This window comes from Haemaphysalis longicornis, unplaced genomic scaffold (genome assembly GCF_048455015.1).
Source record: "Haemaphysalis longicornis isolate Haplotype H1 unplaced genomic scaffold, Haemaphysalis longicornis Haplotype H1 scaffold_5, whole genome shotgun sequence".
NCBI lineage: Eukaryota > Metazoa > Arthropoda > Arachnida > Ixodida > Ixodidae > Haemaphysalis > Haemaphysalis longicornis.
In genome coordinates this window covers 15,797,332-15,810,255 of record NW_027526385.1, presented here as the reverse complement: position 1 = coordinate 15,810,255, position 12,924 = coordinate 15,797,332, and the positions used below count along the sequence as shown (strand labels likewise).

At 48.5% G+C, this 12,924-nt stretch overlaps 1 long non-coding RNA gene across 1 annotated transcript; it reads right to left on the bottom strand.

Annotated features, from left to right (window-relative positions):
* Nucleotides 1–603: 603 nt before the first annotated feature.
* LOC144139067 (uncharacterized) lies at nt 604–6,366 on the bottom strand. Its single transcript, XR_013316031.1, has 3 exons — nt 6,270–6,366; nt 2,507–2,729; nt 604–1,423 (listed from the first exon to the last, which is right to left on the bottom strand). It is a non-coding gene; the product is annotated as an uncharacterized LOC144139067 (long non-coding RNA).
* Nucleotides 6,367–12,924: the final 6,558 nt, after the last annotated feature.

Below are 12,924 nucleotides of genomic sequence, written 5' to 3'. Positions count from 1 at the left end.
AACATGTATACGCTTTAATGTTTTTCGCTTCCCCCCATTTGTGCAATCCTCCTGTTCTTGCTGTTGTCATGTTTATGTAGTCTTATTGTTCTTGCTGTTGTCGTGTTTACGGGGCTTTGATATTGCCCCTGTGTTTTCCCCTTGTTTTATCATGACCATCGGAAGCTCACGTTTCTGCCCCCCCCCTTATGTAATGCCCCAGACAGGGCCTTTAAGGGTAATTAAATGATGATGATGATGCTGATGATGATTTCCACTCAGGTTCCATGGGAGAAAAAATTGCGTTTTAACCGACTTTTTTCTGGTGAAGGGGCTTTGATTTTTATGTATTTCTATTTGCAGTGGCGCCCATTTTGTTACCGTTCATGTTGTCACCAACAACAACTACAGTCCCTTTTCGCGTTTGGTGAGACGTCTAAGGCTTTGCCTATAACAAAATGAAGGCCGCAGCGTTTGCCAGAGGGTGAACACTCCTGTATGCGTATTAGCACTTCCTTGAAATGTTCATACGTCTCTTTTTATTACCACTAACCCAAGGGAGGGTGTAAGCGTCCGCGCCCTATGCAAAAGGAAATGCTAGTCTCTATCTAAATAGCACAACATACAAGGTTCGAGTATTTGAATGTGCGAAAACCATGTTCCAAAAAAAAACGGCACAAAACAATGATTAGGAAATAACGATTCACGCTTACCTATAAGGTCCTAAGCAGAAACGAATACGAACACTGATCGATCCCAATACCGAGCGTGAGCGAGATAATGTTACAAAAAAGTCATAAGACAACGTCCACCAATATTGAAAAGTCAGTGTTCCGAACGGGGTCACCTCTGTGTTTTCAAATGTAAGCGACGAAAAAGAAACGTGAAACAACAAATATTTCATGCCATCGTTAAAAAAGCCACAAAAGAGCGCCAGATCCGCCAGCGAAGGGGGCTAGCACCGCAGATTTCGTCCGAATTTAAAGTCCGCACGCCACTCATCGAACTTATTCGCTCAGCTCATTGCAGCAAACAAAGCTTATTCCGGCCACTTCAAGCATCCGCGGCAGGCTGCAGCTCGACAGGCTCCAGGGCCGGCTCGGCTTCGGCAGCGGAACAAGACTGCGTCCTTCTTCGGCAGCAGCTCGCTGGCCCCCGGGTGAAGCCGGCTGCGCGCCGTCCTCGCCACCATTGAATCGATGAGGAATCAGTGAGTTCCAGAGATGCCCCTCGATTCCAGTGGAGAACAAGCGAACAAAGCCCCTGCATGCACACGCTTTTCTCGGACTTCGGCAGTGACCGTCGGCAGTGACCGCCGTACTTCGGCAGCGCCAGGCGCCTTGACGTCGGAGGCCTGGGACAGGCGCTGTGCTGCGTCTTCTGTCGCCTGCGTGGCGGCGTGATCACGAGGGATGGCCCCGAGCTGTGCCGGTGAATGGTGGGCCTGGGTGACAAGGTTAAAGGGGCTATGGGGACGAGGCACAACCTTGTTTTGTTTAAAAGAACTAACCTTTGGTAACTCACTCAGCACCATTTCTGCAACGAAAGAAGACTTTTTGTCCTCGCAAGCTCGAATTTCAGCCGTTGCATAAGCCTTGCTCTGGATTTAGAAGTACCCGGCACGACGTTTCTCGCACGCCCATCGCATACCGAGTGAACCGTATTTTGTGCTCTCACCAGCTCAGTGGTCACGTTTGCTCGCTTTAGAAGCTGCATTATAGCGGTATGTCGCTTCTTTTATGTCCGCCAGTATCGGCATTTCAAAGCCATCCTTCCTATTCCGTCCTCTTTCGTCGCCTACTCGACAAAGGAGGATGGCATGGGAGTTGAAAAATGGAGTGTGCAGCACGGCCCTGCACTCTCTGCACACTGCGCTTTACAACGCGTACAAGCGCGACAGAACTAGTCCAGATGCCTCAGGGCAGGCGCGTGGATGCGGAGGAAGGCTCGCCACCACGACGTTGCCCTAGCAACTGATTCGGCAGCAGTGCGAACATAGTGCACCGCAGCCAACCCAGCCAGAGAGAAAGAAATATTTTTACAGTGGGTGGACCAACTGACCAGTTCACGCCCTCAAGACCAGCAACGACTGGTGGACGAGCCGGGCAGCCAAGGACCAAGGCTTCTTGGAATACGGGGGCCTCCAACAACGGAACTCATACAGGTAAATAAATGTGTATTCCTCCCCCTCTCTATGACGCAGCCGCGGATTCGGCTGACGTCACCCCTCTACGCGCGCACTCCGCCCTCTTTCCTTTCCCAGTGTACTTTACCCAGTGTACTTCCTTTCCCAGTGTACTTTCTCTCCCAGTGTACATCCGCACTTTTTCGGGAAGTTTGTTCCGAGTACGCAATAAAGTAGCGCAGAACTTGCACAAGCCCAACTGATGAGCTTGTAGACACTCCCATACACAAAGCTAGTTAAGTGTGGTTACCACCATTTAGCCATCGCGAGGGCTAAATGGTGGTAACCCTACCTAACGAAATTTGTAATTCCCCGTGCATGTATCTTGGAACCACCGTTTACCTGGGGTTCACGGTGGTGGTCGCTGCGCCGTGAGCTCCCGCTGCTTCTGGATTCCCTTGAGCGCGTTGACCGCCGTCGCCGTGACGGAGATTGCGCCGCGTCAGAGGGCGCTGCGGTCGCCGGCGGCAAGGGCTCACACTGTGGCACCAATAAGGACGTCGTCGACGATGGTACGGACGATGCCGCGGCGGCGACCAACCCTGGCGGATTTTCGCCGTTCGTCCTGCAGGACACGTGTAACGAAGCTTTCGGTGGAATATACATATTTCGTTACACCTTAGATTACACTTAGATTACTTAGATTACACTTTGATTACACTTAGGTTACACTTTCGTTACACCTTACACGTTAGAGCATGTCCCGTCTTGAGACTTCCCCGTTAGAGGGGGCCACGCACCAAGCCAAACTTCGCAATAAAAAACCTTCTGTATTACGTTTGCTGGTATCGTGTAATTGTAGTCATATCGAGAAGTGTAAACGCCGAGTCGCCGAACTTCCTTACGAGGACTACTGTTGACAGCTGAGTGCCCGTCCTGAGTGCCCGACAGCTGAGTGCTCGTGTCTAAAATATGTCCAAGACATATTTTAGACACGACGTAACCTGGTGCACGTCGTAAGCCGGGCTATTTCAAATGTAGCTAGTTTTAACACCATTTCTACCTTATCGAGAATTCCCTTTATATAACAGTTGCGAGAATGGACTTGCGGTCCGCACAGCCTAGTCTAGTGTGGCATCTCACAGTATCATATCGAAATGACACTAGTTCTTCAGTAGAAACAGGCCGAACTAAATACCAGTGAAACCACAGTGTTATAGTGGGGAAACAGCGCGCAAAAAATCAGGACAGAAAGAAGAGGACAACAACACGAGCGCTTGTCCTCTTCTTTCTGTCCTGGTTTTTTGCGCGCTGTTTCACCACTATAAATCTGTAACAACTGGCCCAGTTCGCGACACTTTTGAACCACAGTGCACGCGGCACTATGCTCTGACACGGTTGAGAGGACACAGAACTGTTGGGAACGGTAACGGGGCGTCTGACTGTACGGGAAGAAAGCACCTGCTTATCGGCTAGCGAGCGGCATTAATGGTCTCGCCGGCGGCGTACGCATTTTTGGCTATCGAAGTTACGCGTGAGCATGCGCGCGAGCGATTTAAAAACGCCGATTATCTTTTTACGTGAAGCACACGAGTCGCAGCTTACGCTCTAATGCGAGCGTGATTGCCTGTCGGCCGCGGGATGCAGTGATAGTGACGTTGTACACGGAGCGTATACACTGTCGGGACTTTACAGCAGTAACCGCCTTCGCTACAACTGCCCGGTTAAGAGAGCATAAATGCATACTGGGCGTCGTTTCGCCCAGCGTCTCCTTGCAGGGAGGCGTCGCTAAAGCACCGATGACCAGAGCCACGTGACCCAGTGACGTGGCATTTGTTCTTCCAGGAACAGTGTCTGTCTGTGCGTGCGCGCGCGCATGCGCGTGCTTGTGTAACCATTAACCGGTTGCTAAACGATTTTAGAAGCAACACCGCGAGCCGGCTTAGTTGGAAGCTATCCATGGCGCCGATTGCGCAAAAGCAAACACGGACATAGAAGAAAACGACGAGGACGAGGGCACTTTAACAACTGAAATTTTAGTGATTGAAACGAAAAACCTATATGCCTACAAAACTGCGGAGCTTCATCGTAAAAAAGTATCTTCAGCGAACACAGCACACACAGCAAACACGTGTCGGCTTCGGCCATTACATGCGATATTTCTTTCTCCAACAAGGCCACGCACTTAGCCATGCATTGTAAAGACTGTGGCTGCACACCTCTGTTTGAAAACAATTGTTTTGGTTATACATCCTAATCAAACCTCCAAAGAGATTGTGCAAGCGTTTTATATTTCTAAGTACAAAAGCAAGTGTGTAAGTCACCCCTCTGTGGCCTTGTTGGACAAAGAAATATCGCCGCTATTTTGTATGTAATGTCCGAAGCCGACACGTGTTTGCTGTGTGCGCTGTAGAAACTTTTTTGTGATGAAGCTCCGCAGTTCTGTAGGCGTATAGGTCTTTCGTTTCAATCAATAAAATTTTAGTTGTAGTGCGCTCGTCCTCGTCATTTTCTTCTTTGCCATTGTTTGTTTTTCCGCAATCGCTGGCGTGTTTAGAAGCACCTGAGCGTTTCTTTAAACAGGAGCCATGAAGACAAAATACAAGTTTGGTTTATTAGAAAGGCTGTTTTGTTCTGAGAAAAATGATACCGATTTCATCGCAGACTTCCAAAAAATAACGGAGATATTAAAAAAAACGTGTGGAGCTGTGGTGACTCGCTAGCCAGTTCTCAGCAACTTTTCTATGACGTCACACAATCTTGTTTGAGCGATTGACGACGGCCGAACTAATCAATCGCCAGGACGCATAACTGGACGATTGTACTGGGGCCATTAGTTACGTTTGATCGAATCACTCGAATGCTAACGTGACCTAACCCACTGAAAATTATGTTTTTAGTGCTGGCCCATATGACGTCACTCGCGCCGATAACACGTCACTGTGGCGCGAAATTTGAAAGTTCTTAAGTATTTCTTGCGTTTTTATCGGTTAAAAAACGTCTTTCGTTGCCGGAATGAAGCTGAGTGAGGTACTGAAGCCTAACTCTTTAATGTTAAACAAAGTTGTATTTTCTCTTCATGGGCCCTTTAAAGAGGACATAAATGCAAAATGCAAGTTTGTTCATCTCGGAAACAAATAGTGTTTTGTAGCTCAATATGTTCTATTCCATTCGTGAAAAACGTATTTTTAACCGAAAAGGTGCAAAAACTAGCGACAACCTTTCAAACTTTGACCCATAGTGACGTAATATGGACAGGAGTGACGTAATATGGGCCAGCAATAAAACTTGCTTTACAGTGTGTTAACTGCGCGTTGGTATTCATGTGATACGATAAACGGGATCAGAGACCCCACTAAAATCGCCAAACCATGTTTATTGGTGGTGGCACAAGTCAGCGACCGCCAATCGCAGAAACAAGATTCTGTTACTTGCAAAGAAGTCGTCGCAAATTGGCTTCACAGTCGCCACTGATTCGCAATAGTTTCTCTAACTTATTGATTATTTGTTTGAAGTTTCGACAAAGTTAGTATTATTGAGAGAAAAATTAGCAGTGGCTAAGCTCGGCTATGCCAGGATATACGTAGCGTGAGATAAGGTTCAGCTGGTTATTCTTAGCTTTCCTGGTTGTCTAGGATTAGCTTGATTATCATGCTAACTGCTGCTTCAATGACGCACACGCAATATACGCATTATGTGACACATGTACATTTCTCAAATGGCTCCGGTGAAGCGTCACCAATCGCCCAGAGCTAAGCTGGTTCCACAGGCGCACGCCGGTGCTGCTGCGACGCACGAGCCATCGGTTCCACAACCGGCCAACCCTCGCATGATCATCAAGTGGACCGTGCCGCCACGTGCGGAACGGAGGTCGGCGAAGACGCTGGGCGCGTGAGGTGTGCGAGAGACTCCGGGCAGTGAGCAACGTTCTGTGCGCCGTGTGACGTCACTGCTTCTCACGCATGCGCAGCACGGCTCTCCAGGAGTCCCGCGAAACTGCTCTACCTTGGCCAGTGTAGCTCACGCTACAAAAAGTATTTTTAATGAGTGAACCAGTATTGTATTTAGTCTTCATGGCTCCTCTAAACCATTTGCAAACGCTTTTGCATAAGGAGCTTGCAAGTGTCATCTTGAAGAACAATGCGGATACTGTCGTTGAGCTTACGCGGTAGGCGACGCGATCTGGGACCCAGCCGTTGCGGTCGAGTAGAGGGTAACCGGCGTGGGCTGAGAGGCCGGACTCTCATCGGATGCCGGCACCTGCGAAGAACGGACCGCACTCCTCACCATTAGCAGGTCAAGAGAGTGTTGGGTTTAGGAACGAAAAAAACACACAGCGTCATTTGTTAGTGCGTTCAGCACGCCTTTCTGCAGCCGCCTTAACACGGAGCTTAACACGGCGTGTAACGAAAGCACAGAAGGCTGGAAATAAACAGGCACGCACACACACACAAATCGGTGCCGCTTGCACTAGTGGTACAAGGCTGGAGAAACAGCAGAGCTGGCAGCACCACGTAGCTTATTCTTGGTTGGGCAGAGTTTATTTTATTTTTTATTTTATTAAAAAAAACGCCTAAAGGTCCTTTGGGGAGGGTATTACATAGCGTGGGGGGTTACATTGGTGTCACAAAAACTACAAAAAGAACAAAATAAACACAAAAACTAAAAATGGCAAAAATAATTTACATCGCTAGAGTGGAAACAAATAGGAAAAATTCAGTACGACAATAAGAACAGCTATTGGTACAGTAACTAGAACAAACTACACAGATTATAACCACATGTCATATTACCCCACGTCATTTGACAACGCAAGAGCTGAGTGGGTGGAGGCTGTGAAATGATACATTAGTAAACATTAGTAAATTTCATGGTATTCGGTTCAGTAACAATGTCTGACGATAGATTATTCCAGTCTATTGTGGTCTAGAATTGTGGTCTCCAAGCGTGGTTATGCTTGGAGACTCGGCCAAGTTTTCTGCGTGGTGTCGTCGAGCTCCCCTAAGAGCAATGAACTCTCGGCCATTAAAGTGTGCACAATGTACGCGAGCTCGTAACTCCGGATCTTCTGCAGCTCGCTCACGTTTCGACGCCGCGTCACTAACGCGTATAGTCAAGATTGGACAGAAGTCGTCGCACCCGTTCCTGAGTACCGGGGCGGCGGCCTTCGCGCCGTGGTTCCTCTGCTTTGGGAGTGACCCTCTTCTGTAGTGCCATCTCTCGCTTCGTCGGAGACCAGGCTGTTGCGCCTCACATGAACTCCTGATCTGGTATCCGTGATTGGCAGGTCCGGATCGTTTTGTCCGCAGTTGAACTGGCTGCAACCGTTTTCGCGAACTCTGCGTCTGTAGCACGAGCCGCTATCTGCTTCCCCCTTTTCAAGCGCGAACGCACGTGAACTGGCGGGACGAGCACGCGAGGGATCATGTCAACGCTGGGCAGACTGTTGTCGAAGGTCGGTGCGCGCGATGACGTCATAGCTAGGCGAGGCTTGGCTCCGCCTACGCAGTTGCGTGAGGGGTATGCCGGGCCCCTCCCGACGGAGTAGTTTCTTGGTATTTTTGAAGACGATAGTCTTTCTTGGGATAATTAAACCCAGAAATTTTGGTTTGTCTGTCTGTCTGTCTGTGACTCGATTCAGCCACCCGGCCAAAGTGAAACAAGGTCTGCGCAATAGTCTTATATACTCACAGGCTAATCAAAACGACTAAGTGCGGTTTATATGTTCATGCTTGTCAACATTGTTGAACAAGAAGATGACATAGCGCAAATATAAGGCATAAAATTAATACACAAGGCATATTTACAGTGTTCCTTTATAAAAAAATTCATAGATGCTTGATTGTTGCGAAATGAAATGCTACATACACTCCAGAAAAAAAATTCACACTCTCGCCTGCTGCCGGCCGCGCCGCTATAGCGTCTGGCGGCATTTTAAGAAATCAAGCGGCAACAGTCACAAAAGGTTCCACTTGATAGGCTTTCCGTTATGCTTGGAACGCACGTGGACTAGGGCAGTGCGATTCTATAAAGGTTGAAGTAGGGCGCATCGATTCACGCACGTCGGCCGCCGTACGGCAGCGCTGGCATCGAGCAGTGGAACGCGAAAAATTAAAATTGACTTAAGCAAACATTTGGCGTGTTTACCTTGGGGAGAGCGCGACGCAAGAGGGACAACACGAGATGTAAGCGGGAAAACGAAGGGAGGCATTTACTTGGCAAATGTCGACATTTGCAATGAAAGGAGCAGATACGCGGCCAGTTTTTTTGCTAACGCCAACGGACCAAGCTGAAGCTTTAACAACTCCGCTGTTAAAAAGTCAGTTCCACGCCTGTGAAATCTGCTGAAACAGCGGAGTTGACTTCAGCAGACTGGCGGCCCCTCCCGCCGAGGCGGCCGTCGCTCAAAACGCCAATCGCCGTGGTAAGCACGCACACGAAGCTCACCCACGAAGGTCTGGTAGTTTACCGGTGCATATATTCGAGATATACTTGCGCTGTGTGCTATCGCGCATGTACGACCATCGAGGCGAAGGCGCCATCTTTCAGCCCAGGAGAGTACTTTCGCCTGGCGCGACGGACATCACCTTCGCCCGGTGTGATGGACGCCGCCGCCGGATATCGCGAGCCAGCCTCTGAACAACTCCGTTGTTGCAATTATACCCGTGCCACACATACACGAAAAATGACATTAGGTGCTTGAGGCCTTAAGATACCGAATGACATTAATTGGGCGCACCGTGCTACACGCGAAAACGCGAAGGCATTAAATGTGTTAGACATGATGGTGGTCATGACCAAAAAGAGAAATTCACTCATATTTTAGAAGTCTTTAACGTGGAGGAAAAAAGTGACTTAAAAATGTGTTTTTTGTGTGAAAGAAAACGTTATGAGACAGTGCTTTCTTAAAAATGATGTGAGTAGGGTTGCCACCTTTCCCAGACAAGAAAACCGGCCTTTGGGAAGGGGTGGGGGGGGGGGGGGGGGCGACGTGGTATATAGAAGGTTGAATTTGCGTTGAAAAAAGGCGTCTTTTTTACGTGCAATACCGTTTATTGTAGCGTCTTCCTAGAGATAAATCAACATAACGTTTGTACTGAAAGTGATTCAGACTTTGGTTATTGTTCTGAATGTGCTGCACTGAACAGTAACCATCCTTGCTGACTGCGGCGGTGGCATTTCGTTGTGTTGTTACTTCGCTTTAGTGCCCCTCCATCTAAGGGAGTACGCTCGCCCGTGTTTTTTCTCTGCTGGCATGGCATTGCGCAGCTTGTCGACTCATATTTATCGTCGCAGTTGCTGAATTGACGCTTATAAAAGGCCAAAAAAGAGATAATCACGGCACAATGGCCAAAAAACCGGCCAATGACGGCCGGTTTTAATTACGGACTGGCAACCGGCCCGCTGTCTAAAATACCGGTCGGGCCGGTGCAAAACCGGGCAGGTGACAACCTAGAGTCGTTTCTAAAAGTGGCTTTAGCAGCTGCCGTCGCCTGCCAGCGGTAGCCAAATCCGAAAAATTTAACACGACGTTTTGCCTTTTGTTGCTGTTTTAGTGAACTTCGTCTTCTGCATATCTTCGCCACCAAGAGTGCAGAAAAAATCGTCCTATTTCGAAGTTCAGCTACGTTTCCGCGTCAACACTCTGGTGCTGAGAGTTTCGTTGGTTTCATTTGGTGCTCATCGCGTTCGAGAGTGGGCAGATTCAAGGCGCTCGTGAAGGTGAATGAGTTGTGCTGCACTCCTTAAACCAAAAATGACATTAGAGCGAATGGCATTACATTTTTGCGGGTAGCAGCGAATTAATGGCATTAAAACTTAAGGCATTAAGCACTTCATGTCATTTTTCGTGTACGTGTGGAACGGGTATTAGCCGCATATCTGGGAACTTCCCTGCGAATGTCACCGAAAGATTGGCCTGGGCCGCCCAGGCACATGAATGCCTCCCCTCTCTCCTTCGCCCACCTTTCACGCTCTTCCCATCCCGCACCACTCCTCACACGATAAACAGAGTAGAGGTTAGTTCAAGGCAATTCAATTTTACCGCGCTTCCCTGCTCACGCGGCACTTTTTGGAAGTTTCTTACCGTTCGATTTGGAATGCCACCACGTGGTCGAGGCTCGGCCGCGAGCCCTTTTTGTAAATTTAGTCAGAAAAACGGTTTCCATGTATATTTTTAAATGGGTATCGCAAATATCAAGCATATTTTTTTAAAGAACACTACCAATAACAGTTAGGTACCTATGTTGACAAGTATGATGTGTGTTTCCATAGTGAGTGCCTTAGAAGTCTGTTGTCCATATAAACTTCTCGTTCAAGAATTGTATTAAACTTTGGCCGGGCGGCTGAATCGAGGGCCAGACAGACAGACAGACAGACAGACAGACAGACACAAAACATTGGGCCCATCTCCCCGCGAGGGGGACTCGAGTAAATGCGTCGCATAGGGGGTGGGTGTATTGCGTTAACGTTTAGTGTTTGGGGAGTTGGTGGTAGTGAATGCGTTGTATCAGCAGCTTCTTGACGTAGTTTGAATGAGTCAAGGATATAAGGCGCGTTCGTAGCCTTTCATTCTGTGTCGGTTTTGTGGCGCAGTGGGAAGAGCACCATGTACCTCGTGTTCCGCCCGCAGGGTCGAGGGATCAAAACCAGGCGCCGGATAGTATTTTGTTTTATATAGTGTAGGGGGAGGGGTGCGGACTACGACTACGGACGTCAAAGCGGGTGACATCGTGAGTTACTCAAATGCTCTGCATTTAAAATTTTCGAGTTTGAGTAGCCCAAGAAAGACTATCGTCTTTAACAGAATATGATTCTAATCCTGTGTGTGAACGTACTTAGATAGCGGTGCTAAGCCAATGCACCGTCCCAAAATAGCGTTGACCCCATGCAAAAAGCACACTATTACAGACATCACTGACTCACAACCGGCGTGCCGGCATTACCTATTGGGGCAAATATATTTGCCTGCGCCCACACTTCTACAACACGTCAAAACTCTACCGACCATTCAGGTTGTTTGGATGCCTGGCCATGTTTCCCTCCACGGGAATGAAACGGCTCACGCCGCTGCCCGCGGCATTTTACACCGCGGATTCCCAGCGGAGGCAGACGACACATAAATCCAATCGCCTCCGCCAGTCACTCAGTTAGAAAAATGTGGTTGATCCTGCTTTCATAGAAATCGGTAAAATACGAAAGTGAGATGTGCCTTCACAGGATCAGTTGAATGTTTATTCTGCATCGATATGAGCTTGCACACCGCTATTTATTATGTTTCATCATAATAGCACCGTCAGGCTTATCAACAGCAGACACTGGATTGCACGTGACGGAGCACTGCGTAATCACGAAAGAAACCACACGCGCTCGCAAACCATGCGAACGAAACCGAACAGATTGCCAGCGAATCATTTGGTGAACTCACAATCTGCTGCAGAGAAAGAGCATGATTTGCGGGTCTGTCTTGTGGGTGTGCTTGGCGAGCGACGACTAGGTGGTCGCAAATGTGCGACCACTGCGTCCCCGCTCCGTTGGGTCAGGTGGAGTTGCGACGAGCTCAGCCGGCGCCAACTGTCGGCGCTCATTAGCACCGTTATGCACTACTTCGCTTCACCTCTCTTAGATGGCAGCACTACCGAAATAGAGGAGGTTGTAGGAAAGATATATGGCGCCTTAATACGGTTGTCTGCGCTTCAACTCGCATCGGAGTCGGTAAAACGCCTTGCACCTCCCGTTGCTGCGACGGAGCACTTGGCTCTAATCCCGGCGCAGCCGCGTTTTTCAGGCGATGTCATTTCTGTGACGGATATGACGGAAGTGACATCAGTCATATCTTGGTGAGTCCCGGCATAAAACACTTCAGTGTTAAAACATGCACGGACATGTTGTGTCATTATCGCCTGGAACGCATCATTTACCCTCTTCATCCACCATTATTCAATGCACAAGACTCACGAATCTGGCGCCGAACTCGAACGGACTTACTGCAACATGACAATTTTCCCTAAAACTGCACAACATGCAATACACCAAGTACCACCTATCACCTCTTGTGGGAGTGCGTTAAACATCCCAAACCAATCCCATCGTCTACACTGGAGCAGTGGGAGCGGACCAGCTTCCAGCTCGAGGATCAGGGATACTTGATCTCCCGGGCGCGGGCTGCTAGGGAGCATGAAGGCGGCGTGGACTGAGGTCACCACCCACTCCCTTCTCCCCTCCCTTTCCTTTAAAAAAGAAATAAATGTTATTCCTGCTCTTCACGCAGCCCGCTGTACAAACGTAGGCAAGAAACAAAACACGATTGTGGTACTTGAGATTAAGAAATCTTAGCAGGGAATTAAGCTAATGAATCCTGGTGGGAGTACTGCTTTATGCTAACCGACACACGTGGGTTAAGGCGGCTTTGGGATGCTGCTAGAAAGGCTTAGGAGCGGCGGCGTCTCGTCGTTTGTATTGCAAATAGTAATCTGTGGTGCGTGATAGTATAAAACTGGTAAAAAGCTAATTTTGTGTACAGTCGCCTGAGACATAGGAGGTATCATCGTACATATTGTCCGTAAAAACCTGGAGCGCCATAACATGCCTGAATATTATACAGCATTTGAGATGAGGGACAACCTTGGTAATTCGGCGAAGTTGGTATGGTTTCGTGGCACTATGGAAAAGTCTGCAGTTTTTTTGAGGAAGTACTTCCCTCATCCCGAATTTCACAAATTAGATGTAAGGAATCTCCCGCTGATGGCTCTTTGATTTGTGAATCTCGCTGTTCCATGAAGACAATTCCAAAAAGGCTGTTTCGATACATTGCAGATTCA